Raw genomic sequence first — 14,318 nt, forward strand, 5'->3', positions numbered from 1 at the left:
TCAATGTTTATTCAATAACAAGTGTTAGAATGTGGAGAACTGGAACCCTCGTGCATTGGTGGGAATGTAAAATGGTACAGCTGCTATGGAAAACAGTATCATTTCTCAAAAAGAATTCAAAATACAATTACCATATGATCTAGCAATTCTTTATATGTATCTAAAAGAACTGAAAACAGAATCTCAAAGAGACATTTGCATACCCATGCTTGTAGCAACATTATTCACAGTAGCCAAAACATGGATGCAACATGAGTGGTAAAATTCATACAATGGAATATTCAGCATTAAAAAGGAAAGAAATCCTGGCACATGCTATGATGTGATGAACTTTGGGACATTGTGCTAAGTGAATAAGCCAGTCACATAAAAGAAAAATACTTTATGGTTCCATTTACATAAGGTACTTAGACCAGTCAAAATCTGGAGACAGAAACTAGAATGTGGTTGCCACAGTCTAGGGCAGTGGGAATGAGGAGTTATTATATAGGAGGTACAGTCATAAAACAATGGGAATGTACTCAGTGCCGCTGAACTTTACCCTGAAAAATGGTTAACATGCATATTTTACATTATGCGTATTTCATCAGTTTTTTCAAATTGTGGGGGAGGCTAAAAGGTTATTCACAGTATTAGAACTGGTTGAGAGGCATATTCTATAGTCATGAGTCAAAACTCTGTTAAAAATTAGATATTCCATTAGAAATTTAAAGAATCCTTATAACTCGAACATTACATTGACAGAGCTTCCACATTAGATTTCCAGCTGTCAACAGCTCACTGGCTGGCAAACAGTCTTTCTTATCCTATATTTCCTTCCTCTTCTTTGCCCCCACACACAATGCTTCCCCTGCCAGAGGGTGGGTTCATCCATTCTCACCTTGGTCTCAATCAAATCCAGGACAGCAGAACCCTTGGCTATATGGCTCAGAGAAAAACACACACACACACACCCTCATTTCTAGAACCTAGAAATTCGTATTCTCCAAGCTTTTTTACATGGATGCTCAAGCCTGGTGCTTACCCATCAGTGCAGAGTGTTTGCAGGAAGGAACGAGCCTTCTGTTAGTCAATTAACTCGATGAGATAAGTACCATGGCAGGCTTTCTTCCAGAGAAGGGAAATACAAATGATTTGTGACTCTAATTAACTTCAAATGCAGAAACAGGAATGCAATTTGGAACAGAATCCAAAGAGGAAACAGTCCATCCAAATTCAATTCTGGTGGCTGGAAGACTATGATTGGATTTCCTTCCGGGCAGATACACTCCTCGTAAGGAGGGGTGCAGGGAAAGGATAGGGGCTTCCTGGTGATGGGGTTTCCCTGTTCTATGAAACTCCAAAGCAGTCGCTAGAATGGACTGGGATTAGGTTTGTTCAAAGTGTGATACAATGTCCTTGACTTTCTCCCACAGCTTTGTCTATTGTGTCCAAGAAGATGGAGACTGGGTTAAGCAACCTTGGTGGAAAGGGCAGAGCAGAAGTAGATATTTTCTGTTTTGGTTTGTTTTGGTTTTGGTTTGTTTGTTTGTTAAGTGAACCCAAGGACACTTAATCCCTGAGTCAGATCCCTAGTCCTTTTCATTTTTTCTTTTGAAATAGGATCTCGCTAAATTGTTTAAGTCTTCACTAAGTTGCTGGCTTTGAACTTGCAATACTCCTGCCTCAACCTCCCAAGTCGCTGGGATTACACGCTTGCACCATCACACCCAACTAGAAGTAGATGTTTTGCCCAGGTTCCTTCCATACCAAGCTGGGATCTTTGAGGTCTAGCAAAGAAAACCATCTCTGCCTATCTGCGGCCCAATGCCTAGAATTCCCCCACTGGAAACAAAGCCTGGTGTTTCTCAATAAGAAGGTAATCTTTAAGAGCCTTCTGTGCTAACTCCCCCAGGAAAAGAAACACAGTGTCTTAACCTGTCCACAGTGAGATATAAATGACTGATACCATCAGCTCCTTCTTAGAAAGTAGGTTTCCACAAGTTGTGAAAAAAAGAGTCTGAGGTCCCTGTGTGCCTGGGAAGGGGTCGGGGGAACCCAAGTTGGGGAAAGGGCACAGAAAGGAGAGGCCAGGGTACCAAAGACACACTTAGCCACCTTCATTTTACAACCTTGCCCAGAGCTAAATGTAAATTATGATAGACTGGAGGACACCATAACTTACCCTGAAATCAAGCCTTGGGGACCTCTGAGAGGAGGAATGACTGGTGGTGTGCACAGAGGCCTGGACTGTGAGTAGCTTGCACTCAGCTCTTCGTCATCAGCTACGTAAGCATGACCAAGCCACATCCCTTCTTTCCTTATCGGTAAACAAGAAGTCGACCCACTATTTCTAACGTCCCAGGTCACTGCCAGGAGGACAGTGAACACATCCCTCTTGCTTCCTGCTGTACCCCAGCAGCCAGTGAATAGCCTGGGTTGTGAGAGATATTCAATAAACATCTGTTGAAAGAATGAATGGATGGAAGTTAAATTTAAATATTTCCCCATCATCCAGAGGTTCTGCCTCATTGTGCTTCTGCCAACAGAGAGAACTTTTTTGCTCACTCTATAAAATATTCAACAGTTCACCTCCTTGACAGATTTCAGTTACTTTTAATCACTTGTAGAAATAGATCCTAAGAAAATAAATAATCAGAGATATGGTCAAGAATTTATACTAAATAATATATTTATAACTACAGGGGGAAAAATACCAAAAAAATGAAATCAACCTAATGTCCCAAAGTGGAAATTGTTCAAATTAATTACAACACAACAGAGGAACTCAGTACAGTCATCCCTCAGGGGTGACTGATAGCCACAGGGGATTGGTTTCAGGATACCCACCAAGGATACCAAAATCCACAGATTCTCAAGTCCCCTATAAGAAGTAGTATACTAGGTGCATATAACCACCTGCACATCCTCCCATGTGCTTTAAATCACTCAAGATCACTTATAATACTTAATACAATGCAAATGGTAAATAGTTGCTACACTGTAATGTTTGGAGAATAAGGACAAGAAAACAGATCTGTACATGTTCAGTACATATGCACTTTTCCTGAATATTTTCAATCTGTGGTTAGTTGAATCCAAAATGCAGAACCCCCCAGTCAGAGGACCAACTGTACTATGCAGCCATCTAAAAACATGTGTTCAAAGAATGTTTAGCAGCATGGGAAATCCTCATTAACCATGTTAAATTCTAAAAGTAGGATGCAAAGATTATATATAGTGAGTCTTTAGTTTTGAAAATATATGTATTTTATATAGCATAGAAAAATGCTTAAAGGGCTGGGGAGATAGCCCAGCAGAGTGGCAGAGTGCTTGCCTTGCAAGCACAAGGCCCTGAGTTCTATCCCCAGTACCGCCAAAAAAAAAAAAAAAAATGAAAAATGCTTAGAAGGAAATTACATAAAATGTCAACTATTGTTACCTCTGAGGAGTTGGGCTTTTTAATTTGTTCTTTTTAGATATACATGACAGTAGAGTGCATTTTGATATATTATACATACATGGAGTATGACTCATTCTAATTAGGATCCCATTCCTGTGGTTGCACATGATGTGGAGTTGCACTGGTCATGTATTCATAGACATAGGGAAGCTATGTTTGATTCATTTTACTGTCTTTCTTATTCCCAAGCTCCCTCCCTTCCCTTCATTCCCCTTTGTCTGTGGAGTTTGATTTGGGATGGTTTTGCATTTTCTTCTTTTTACTTTTTTTTTTTCTAGATTTTCTTCAAAACATATTTTTCTGTTATAATCAGAAATAAAATGCAATTCATCTTTATTTCCTATGACATAAGGGCCTTTTCAAATATCTAACATGTCCTAAGTGTCAAACCACAAGGGCACCCAGGCACCTCTCCTCAAGCAACGAGACAAATAACAGAAGCTACACCCTCAAGATCTCACCATACACAGCTGCTCTATGCTGGCACCTGTCAGTTCAGGATGCTTCTACTCCTTCGGCAGGAGTCCACACTTGAATAGATTTCTTTAGCTTGGATGCTTAGTTCACATGTATATGGGGAGGGTTTCAGGATGTAAGCATCATTTCACATAGATATCTATAAATTCTCAATTAGGAAAAAAGTGTATTTGGGGTTTCTGACAATATGATCACCAGTGCAATAACACAGAATTCCCTAGCTCTAGGTCAGCCTTGAACTTTTAGGGCCTCAGTCTCTGAAGAGTGTCATGGTAACACTACCTCATTCATAATGTAGTGCCACAGTGTAAACCACAAACATACACAGTCACGCATCACGGAATGAGTGATGTTGTCTCTAAGTGATTGTCCCTGTACAGTCATCAGAGTACAGACGCACAGACTAAAAGGGCTGTGATAGCACTGAGTGAGACACTTAGGACCATGTTTGTATATGCCATTTGTCATTAACAGAAACATCACTGTACAGCACATGACTGTGTATTTTTAAGAACTAAGAAGTAGTGTTAATTTGTTCTGGATGTCAAGGATATCCAAAAAAAGTTACAATTTAGAGGATACTTTTCTTTCTTTCTTTCTTTCTTTCTTTTTTTTTTTCTGGGCAGTGCTGGGGATTGAACCCAGGGCCTTGTGCTTGTGAGGCAAGCACAACTGAGTTATATCCCCAGCCCCTAGAGGACACTTTCATGTATCTGTGTATTTCATTCTTAATATTCAGCTTAATTCTTCCAAGTAAAATATGCACAAATATACCTCTGTGTTGACTTTGAAGTGCCAACTGCCACATAGAATACATTCAATAATTATTCGTTAAATTAGATTGAACAGACCTGCGAAAAATGTAGTTATTTTCAAAATTAACCTATCTCCAGTGGCTCCCTACTGCCCTTCACAGCCTATGTCCTGACCCTCGTCCCTAGTCTAACACTCCTCCTAGCATATCATATTCTGATTCCTCAGTGTGTAAGTCCACTCTGTGTCTTCCTGAACCTCCTTCACTAGCTCTTCCATTCAGCAAACTCCCACTTCAAGTTGCTCTCAAATATATCTCCTGTCTTTGAATTTTTAGGATTTACCCTCTGCCCACCTCCTCCAACCACATGTTCCCATAGCCTTCTTTATTTTTGTATATAGCAATTTACATGTTCAACAGTTATTTGTTTATATGTCTCTCCCCTTCTACAGATCAGAAGTCTACAAAAAGATATGAAAAATATATGTATTAAAACTTCTATTTTTCTAAATGCTTCTAATCTAAAATATTAAGAAAATTAAGACGTGTTCAATTCATAAGACTTAATTGGTATTGTATGCATGGTTGTATTATAAAGTTTATTATGGAGTCATATATTCATCAGTCCTTCTTTGGGTCTCATGGTCAGGAGCTCCTGAGGGCAAGTCACCTCATTAATCAGGGCAAGCAACCTCATCAGTTTGCACCATTCTCACTCTTTCATTCAATATGATTTTCTAAATTATTTTTAGTTGGAACAATGATCATATACATTTTTGGAATAGTGTGATAATGCAATACATAAGATAGGACACTTAATAGATTACAAATACCCATTTGAGATTATAGATTGCACTGTTTTTACTAAACGCACCCAAAAAACTCATTTAGAAAGATTCTGGCAATAGCACTATATCACAGTCAGTGCGGCAAGAACAGTGAAGCAAAGAGCACAAAAGTTTGCCACCTAACAAGTGTTTAAAAATAAAAGGAACATTGCTAATCTGTGGTATTATAACAACTTGTGAAAAAGCAATTGCTTTTCTAAGGAAATTGATGTTAAGGAGAAGTCAGGTTGAAGAGATTTGGACATGTATGTGATCTTGTTACTGAAAATTATATGTGTCAACTATTAAAATGGTCCTGCTATACAGTTAAACATACAGAAAACTTAGAATTTTTAAGTCTGTTTAAGCGATCTTACTAATCAAGGTTCTCCGTGAGGGCTGGGGTTGTGGTTCAGTGGTAGAACACTTACCTCGCACTCGGTTCAATTCTCAGCACCACATATAAATAAAGAAAATAAAAGATCCATTGACAACTAAAAAAAATTTTTTTAATTAAAAAAAAAAAACTCCACGAGTTTTCAAACCATTTGTTAGAAATATAAAAATGCAACATATTCTGATTAGTTTTCAAGAACTGAAAGTCATCAAGGAAAATAGAGAAATACTGCCAAAATTTAATACGTCTTCGCAAAATTGGAGGAGGAGGTTGACACAAGAATGTAATGATTTAATGATGTATTTCTCCAACATAATTCTATGCATTAAAAAGAGATATGTTTTTCAGTCAAGAAACCATTAGGGAGATGGAAGTTGTGTAGCTCACTGGTAGAGGGCATGCTTAGCATTCACAAGGCTTTAGGTTCAATCCCTAAAACCACAGCAAACCAGAAAAACAAAAACAAAAGAAGCCATTAAAACCAAGTAATAAAATTTTGAATGTTTTATCACAAGTATTAAATAATGAAGTTCCAACTCATTGCTCTCACTAAAATATTACAAATATTAAAAGAAGAAAAAGAATTTTATTATTAATAATTCAGATGCTATGCTTTTTCCCATTCTTCTAATGTTTTACATATCTTTTATACCATATAAAACATATTGGTACAGTTGCACATTTATAAATAGTTAAATAACTATACATAGGTACATGTGTGGCCAGAGAACATAGTTAATAGAAGTTCACAGAATGAAAACCTTCTTGTAAGGTTGGGGTGTTTTTTCAGTGCTGGGGATTGAACCCAGGGCCTTGCACATGCTAGGCAAATGCTCTACCACTGAGCTACATCTCAGTCTTATAAATTTAACTAGCTCACATATAAAAGTGCCATGAGTCCTATACAGAGTGTGAAGGAAAACACAAACTCCCTCTAAAATTTCTGGTATCCTAGAACTTAAACTACACCACAGAGTAAAATATAATTATATCAAATTATAGATATATACATATAAGAAAGTATAACGGAGAGGAATTATATCTGAAAGTTTAGTGGTATTCCCGAATTCCCTGAAGATCTGATCATTAAGTAAACTCACTTCACCAAACAAAGGCACATTCTGGTATCTTTCCTAAGAACACTCTAATTAGAATTCATGAATATGATGAAATTCTATGTAGCTAGAAAATGCCCAGACAATTAAGAAAAAAGAACAGAGAGGGAAATTAGAGGCATTTTTATCACTTACCATTATATAGCAATTTAGTGCTTTGAAAATGAGATTGAAACATATTTGTTTTCTTCTCACAAATTTTATGGTGCTTTTGTTTCCACTTAACAGATCAGAAGATGGATGCACTTGAAGCTAACTCACTTGCTGCTGTGCCCAGACCTCACATAGCCTGCGAAAGAGTTCACCAATCTTCTTTCGTCAAACTTGTGTCTCAAAAGACACTCTTCTCCGATGCTGAGATCAATATCATGACCTTATGAGATGAGGCAAGCCACCTTGCCTGGCAACCAAATGACCACCTGATAGAGAGAGGCCAGCACCCTACAGGAGACAATTGGAGGACTGATGGATGAAAGAAAGAGCTAATTTTGCCATGGCTGGTAAACATATGGAACTTGTTAACTCCAAGTGACAGTGCTAGCTGGAATATTCCAAGGTTCAAGGAGGGTTCAGACGCATTCATGGAGAATGATTCTCTAACAGGCTATGAAGTGAAAGTTGGGTTTGTTCCGGGAAAACTCCAGCCTTTGGACATGGCCCTCAAGGAGAAAAGTTGCCCCACCCTTCTCCCCACCAGGAGCACAGCAGCGACCCTAGCCTGACACAGTGGGAGATTCTTTTGTTCTTATCACGACATCAAAAATAAATTCCAAATCCTAAAACACAGGAGTCTTTGATAGCTTCCCAGGTCTTGGCATGGCCCTTTCTCCTTGGGCTAGGAGGGAGGACACGACTAGGAAATCAGAACCCTGGCTCTCTTTTTTTTCCATCTTAAAACCGATTTTGATTTTTCTTTCTGTCTTTCTTTTTTTCTTCTTTCTTCCTTTCTCTTTCTGTTTTAACAAAACCAAGGCCCTATGTCCCTTCTAGGGGGTCTTCCTGGATTGAAAGTAGCTCAGAAAGTCCTCCCGATCTAGGGTGCTCTCTTATTTTCGAAATTAAAGCCCAAACTGATAAACTTCAAAAGGTCTCTGTGCAAAAATCATAACATTGTTTTCCTAAGGAGGCCTTATTGAATGATTGATATGCTCAGGGTTTCCAGCCCAGTGATTTCTCTGCTAAAAACAGAGTGTACTCTCTCGTTTTGGCATTTTCCTTGCAAGTCAAGTCCACAGTTTGAACCCTGTCCATTCCCTCACCTAACAACACTGAAAGTCACCAACAAGTGGTGGGCACTGTGAACCGCATCTCTGAGGCAATCAGAATCTCTTACACACAGATTGTGAGCTCTGTCATTCACTAGGACCCCAAAGCCTACGGCAGAGATTTTCCCCTTCAGTAGCTGATTACCCTGTTTCCTGTTGTGGAGTGATGGAGACTATGAGCTCCTTTCCTCTTTCCAGAGACACAGTATCCTCTTGCCCTTATGCTGCGGAGAAGCTTGGGGTTCCCTAATTTTCAATTGACCCAGATAAAAAATCCTTTTCTAAGAATATCTGTTCTGAAGATGAACAGATCCAAAATTTAACCCTAACCCTAAAACTACTATTTGTAATTGGGACAAATTTATGTTAAAGTATCTAACAATAAGTTTGTAAAGTATCTAACAATAAGTTTGAGTCTGTCCTTTCACTAAATGGCTTTCCACTGTAATTCATTTCACTTTTGTAGGGAATAAATTCCACTTAAAGGTGAGAGCAGTGGTTAGCAGACAGCATGGGTTGTCTTCCTCTCCATGGAATCTTAAGCAATTTACTTAACCCCTCCATGTCTCTGTTGCCTCATCTGTAAAATGGGTACACTGATAAGCCCTAACTCATAGGACTCTTGTAAGAATTAAATGAATTAATACATGTATGGTATATTCTGTGTCATTATTTTAAATAAAAATTATTTCTCCTTAATATCCTATAAGAAAGATTCACATTTTTTATATTCTTGTTCTACTGTGGTATGGTTTGAATATGAATGTCCCTCAAAGGCTCACATGTTGAAGACTTGCTCCTCAATACAGCGATGTTCAGAGAGAGGCTTTTGGAAAGTGATTGAATCATAAGGGTTCTGACCACATCAATGGCCCAATAATTTGGTGACCTTATTGGGAGGTGGTGGAAACTGTAGGAAGTAGAACCTATTTGAAGGAATGGGTCCTAGGGGGTGTGCCCTCGGGAGCTGTGTCTTGTCCCTAGCCCCATCCTCTCTCCCTCCCTCTGTTTCCCAGTGGCCATGATGACAAACTCTGATCCACCACACTCTTTCTGCGTTCTCTGTGTCACCACAGGCCCACAGCAATGGAGCCAGCTAAGTGTGGGCTGAAACCACTAACCGAGCCAAAATAAATCTTTCCTCTTCTAAGTTGTTCTTTCAGGTATTTTGTCACAGAGACACAAAGCTAACTAACACACCCTGTATTTTGCTAAACATAATTTAGGTTTTTTTTTGACAAACTCCAAATATGCTGAGCAGCATGAAAACGGATCTGAACATTAGAAGACCTAGGTTCAAATCTTGCCCTTAATACTGGCTCACACAAGGGCAAGTCCCTGTTTCTTTGTATGGCAACAGGAGATAATACCTTCCTTAGAGAAGGGTTAGAAGGTATGACTTGGCCTACAAGTTTCCCTCAAGATCCATTCTTTTCTTCTTACAAACTTAATCAAATTTTAACTGGGCTCCCAGTCAGCTAAAATTAAAAAGTCCACAACCAGCTTCACAGATATGTGATTTGTATAATCTCACAGGCCCCAAGGCAGAAGGAGCCAGCACTTGGTTTAATGCTCTGCTGTTGACATCTTGACATTGCTAATAATCTGGCTATTAAACTTGTGTTTTATAAGTGAAGTCTGGTGGGACAATGGCATATGCATGGGAGCAAAGACTCATGATGTATGCATCCACTCTTTCTGGCCATCCTGCATTCATGGGGCATCACAACGATATATGGGAGGTCAGCAAGATTCCAAGTTCAAAGCTAAGCATGTGTCTAGCACTGAGTGGATGCACTGATGGTCCCCAGGGGCCACACTTACCACTGAAACCAGGACTTGCTTCAAATACAGAAAGAAGGAATGGAGTTCTAAGAACAAGAATGAACAAGGAACCCTACCGTACCCTTTCTCACTTCTGTTAATTCATTGTCTTATCACCACTTTACACCAAAAATGAAGGAAATGGAAAGACAAAACAACTCATAGTTCCCTTTCATGCCAGTTCTTCCTTATTCATCAGGAAGCTGAAGGTAGAGAGTGCTTGCAGAACATGTGCACATAAAGAGTAAAATAACATGCCTGTTATCCCAGAAACTCAGGAGGCTGAGGCAGAAGGATCACAAGTTCAAGGCCAGCCTCAGCAATTTAGTGAGACCCTAAGCAATTTGGTGAGACTCTGTCTCCAAATAAAAAATAATAAGGTTTGCAGAGGGAGCTCAATGGTAAATTGTCTCTGATTGAGTCTCCAGTATTAAAAAGAGAGAAAAAAGAGTAAAATAAACAACAGTTGAGTTAGTCTCGTGCAGTGTTGCCCCCGTCCTACTAAGAACATGTAATGAGCTACCAGATACAAATTGTGGAACTTGAACATTTCTGCACAGAAGTTAAATGTTGCTGTGATTGTACCTAAAATTAACAACGCACAATGTAAAAATCAGATGGCAAAATTCATGGTAGTAATTTAAATTTTTAATTTTCTTTACTGAGAGCATCATTAAATAGCAAAAACAGATAACAAAGAGAACACAGAAAAAAGAAAATGCTTTTTATTTTAGTATCTTTAACACCTTTTTTTTTTTTTTTTTTTTTTAGAAAGAACTCCACAATTTTATTTTGCACTGAGAACCTTGTGTTATGCAGCCAGCCCTCATATCTATTACATTCCTGGGTCTTTCTTGCAGCAAGATGTTACCTAAGGAAAGTACTATGGTAGCATCAGGAACCTTCCCAGGGGAGATGCATGGACCTTTGCTCCTTTTCTTTGACCTTATCTACCTGCAACGTAGGTGCTGCCTTCTGGGCCATGTGTTCAACAGTCACCTCTTGGGGTTGGTGAACCACCGAGCATGAAAGAGTGGGAGCCCTTGAGGATCAGGCCACCAGACTAGGCCTGGAATGTGGATCATCAGACTTACACATTTTGTAGAATGGATTTCATTAAATGACTCACATGATGGCATGTTGCCTTCTTTAGTCAATAAATGCCCATATGTTGCTGTTACTGTTTGTTATTTGGTTGGGTTTTATATCAACTATGAAAAGCAAGATTATTCTTCATATTTCTCTTTGGAACAGTTCAGCATCCTGACGCCATCTGCAGTCCCCACCCTGGGAACCATTGCTTCTGTTCACCACTTCACCCTGCTGGTTGCACAAGGCTGTGCATCTTATTGCATGTCTGTGCCAGCTGAGACACCCATGTTCTTGTTGTTCCTGTCACAAGAGAAGCTGAGGTCTGACACCTGGAGAGTGAGTTTTTACATCAGGCAAAAGCTTGCACCTTCACTAAGTTATAGTCTGAAGAAGAAACAGCATGTTCCTCTGCAGACGGTCTTGACAGGGCATGCCACAGAAGCCTGGAGAAGGGGTTCCACTGCTTTGCTCACAATTAGATCATTAGCCCTCCTGCCCTGCCTTGGTACTGCGGATTGAACCCAGAGGGGATTAACCACTGAGCTACATCCCCCGTCCTTTTTATTTTTATATTTCAAGACAAGTTGCTTAGGGCCTGGATACATTGCTGAGACTGGCCTTGAACTTGTGATCCTCCTGCCTCAGCCTCTCAAGTTGCTGGGATTACAGACATGTGCCATCATACCAGCAAATCGTTAGATTTAGAAAGTTTAGGGATTGGCTGACTTTGCACACCCATCAAGAAAAGTGCAAGGTTGGGGGAAGATGTAAAATGAATACGCCTTCACCCTAAGTATCCTGAAGCCTCTTGTCCTTAATCTGTGCCATAATGGGCTTCTGTGGGCACCTTAGGTTTCCTTTCAGTCAGTGTGTGACTTTCCAACATAAGTTAGAGACGACAATGATAAGAAACTAATAGTATCGTTAATCATGACACAGTTAACCTCACCACTACAGTGTGAGTTGAGGGCTACGATTGTCTTTGGGCTTCCCTTTTGGTGGCTAATGTATGGCTGGCACACGGCAAGTGCTCATTAAATGCTTATTTAATTAATCAACAAACTAACAAATGAATAATAGATAAACAATATAATCTTAATAGATGCTCCACAAACCCATCTTTAGAGGGCCAAATTTTAAGAGGTCATGAATTTTTAAACAATAAATGAGATTTCAGATATTAATAAAATATCAGTAAGTTCTAAGGAGGCCTAGATATGAAAACACAAATTATGTGGCTGGCATCATGCCATGAAGTCCTCCTTATTTAGAATTTGGTTCCATTCTGAGCCAAAGGGAGGATGAGGGAGATATTTTAAATAACAAAAGCTTTTTAGGTTTCCTGAAAATATAAATAGACTTAGGAAAGAGTTTAAACTTTATAGTATTTAATTCTCTGGAATATTGTTCCTGTGAAGTATCCCTTGTTTAATGATGATTGATTCTCTCTTGATGAGACAGACCATGAGGCAATGGAGCAGCAGAGGACAGTATAAGGAAAAGGAGAAAACTGACATGGACATAGTGGCACTGGGTCTCAGCTAGAGTCTGCAGAGTCAGAAAGCCTGGTGTTGTAAGATCAGAGCCTGAGTAAGAAATGTAAAGAGATCAGTGGAGAACTGGTTTGCGTAACCCAAGGGTACCTATGAAGCCGGCCTCAGAAACAAAAATGGAACTCGGTCTCTGTGTACCATAAAACTCTCTCTTCTTAGGCCTCTACCTCCCTCTGCACTTTGGCCTCATTTTCCCAGGTTCCGTTTTCCCACATTGCTGGAAGGAGGGAGGCTGAGAGCTTCCAGGCTCACGTCTTCCCAGTTCTCCTATCAGGGAGAAAAATGCTCAGACCCACAACTCCAATAAAGAATGGAGCTACATGGATAGAATGCTGGTCTCCTGGGCCAATCCCGATCATCTCAGGGAAGTGAGCCTGAGGGAAGTGGTCAACCCCCAAGACCAGTAGTAAAGGTCAAGCTGGACAAGTCAGCTCTCATGCTGACAGAACAGGTTCTTCAAAGAAGAAGCAGTTCCCACAAATCACAACTCCCAAATTTTATCAAGTTCTAGGTAATGGGAAAGAACTCGCTAGTAATATGACCTTGGGCAAATCACTTTTTACCTCCATTCACTGAAACTTTTTTCATGATTCTCAAACTTCAGAGTGCATCAGAAGTACCTGGGAAGACATTTAGAATGCAAATTCCCAGGCTTTCCCCCAGATACTGCCTCTGTAAGTCTTAGGTGGGACCCAAGGATCTGTTTTACTCAGTGAGTTGTATGCCAATGATTCCCATCCCACACTTGAGAAATACTGAAGGGAATGGCCGAGTTCCTTGCTTAGACACTCCATGACTAAGGTCATCTGAACTCCATTCTGTTTGGGGAAAGGCTCAGGTCGGGATGAGGGGTTCTACATAACCTGGAACAGAAGGGAAGAGGAAACTGGGAGGACAGTGAGAAGGTTCTGCTCAGCTCAAGGAGGCCGGAGCAGACCCAAGAGAAACACCCAGAGGACTCTCCTGCCCAAATTTCCTCATCCCCAACAGTCCTGGGCCTTCCTAACACCTCTAGATGTACATTTTCCCTGACCTTTTGTCAAATCAATAAACAAAACCAGGCAGCACAGGAACCCAGATTTTTCTAGCATAAACATAGGATTTAACGTCTAAAAGACCTAGGGAAAAGGCAAGTGATTTATTTTTGGTTTTGTCTCAAAAGATTATGTTTAGTACATTATGATGGAAGTAATAAAAAAGAACAATGGTTTAACTAAAAAAAATCCCAGAGCTTTCCATCTAAGCCTTGGGCTATCAGATCAGAGTGCCCCCCACAAATTCTCCTAGAGACTCCTGTGCTCCTTTCTCTGTGAACCACAGCCCAACTGAAGCAGAACTGTAATGCCAGGCAGGCAGAACCACAGGCCTCCACCTTTCCTTGGCACGTATTCTCTCCCATCATGAATACCATTGAATTTTTTATTATTAACCATTTATTACAAATATTCTCTTATATAATTTCATACCAACTAAAACAAATATTTCAAATAATTTTAAAATAACAGCATATTAACTTTATTTACTGCATTCTATTATAAGTACTAGGAGGGAAGCTGGGCACTCCCCAGCACC

Source organism: Sciurus vulgaris (genome assembly GCF_902686455.1).
Source record: "Sciurus vulgaris genome assembly, chromosome: 10".
In the NCBI taxonomy this organism is placed as follows: domain Eukaryota; kingdom Metazoa; phylum Chordata; class Mammalia; order Rodentia; family Sciuridae; genus Sciurus; species Sciurus vulgaris.